Genomic DNA, 1,155 nt, shown 5'->3' with positions numbered 1-1,155 from the left:
CTAGCATTTTGTGATGTTTACTTTTCTTGCACTCTAGGTGTTTGTTAAAATACTTTCACTAGTTTTTGAGTAGTTCTCTTTACTCTTGGCCTAGGCTAAGGGAATTGAGTGACCTTGAGTCATTGGGTCTCAATGAATTGGTGATTTGAGAACCCTTGGTGATCAACTTGATAGCCATTGACACTAGCCTACTACTAGGTTAATTAGTAGTGAGGTTAGACTTTATGGGTTGATGTGATCAAGCCTATTTGATATACTTCAAGCCTAGGAGTAGATATTACGTACTTAAGGCTTTTGGAAGTAGACTTAATAGGTTGGCCTCTCATAATTATCAATATATGGGTTGTAGGCAAGGATGGTGATCTCAATTACCTATGTCTAGCCAAGAGTACTTTTCTATTTCTTTTGTTAGTTCATTGTTCATTTACTTTTCTTGCCATTTACTTTTCTTGCAAAAAAAATATAAAATCAAACTTCCTTGCATCCTCATAGCCAATAATTGAGCATTTCATTGAAATTCCTTGTGAGACGACCCAGAGTTGAAATACTTCGGTTAATTCTTCTTTGGGGTTTGTACATGTGACAACTCAAATTTTTTATGTGGGAATTGTTTGTTGGTTTAGAACTATGCTTACAACGAAGTCCTTATTTCTATGAGAGGAATTCTAGACAATCGAGCAATTATCATTCATCACTTCCTGAGCTTTCAGGGTCAACCCTTCATAGAAGTTTTGGAGTCTATCCCACTTACTAAATATTTCTGGGGGACTGGTGCACGAAATTGCAATAACACTTTTTGCAATCCGCACAACTAACCAGCAAGTGCACTGGGTCGTCCAAGTAATACCTTACGTGAGTAAGGGTCGAATCCCACGGAGATTGTTGGTTTGAGGCAAGCTATATTTATTTTATTATTCTTAGTCAGGATATCAATCAAAATTATCAGTTGGAATTATTAGATTGGAAAATTAAAAGAGAATAAAATCGTTACTTGGTGTGCAGTAATGGGAAATATGTTGGAGTTTTGGAGATGCTTTGTCCTCTGAATTTCTGCAATGTAATATTCAACTCAATTGTTTGTAAAGCACGTCTACGGCAAGCTGTATGTAGGGTGTCACCATTGTCAGTGGCTACTTCCCATCCTCTCAGTGAAAA

This window comes from Arachis duranensis, chromosome 5 (assembly GCF_000817695.3).
Source record: "Arachis duranensis cultivar V14167 chromosome 5, aradu.V14167.gnm2.J7QH, whole genome shotgun sequence".
Lineage (NCBI taxonomy): Eukaryota > Viridiplantae > Streptophyta > Magnoliopsida > Fabales > Fabaceae > Arachis > Arachis duranensis.
This window is presented reverse-complemented; position numbering follows the sequence as displayed.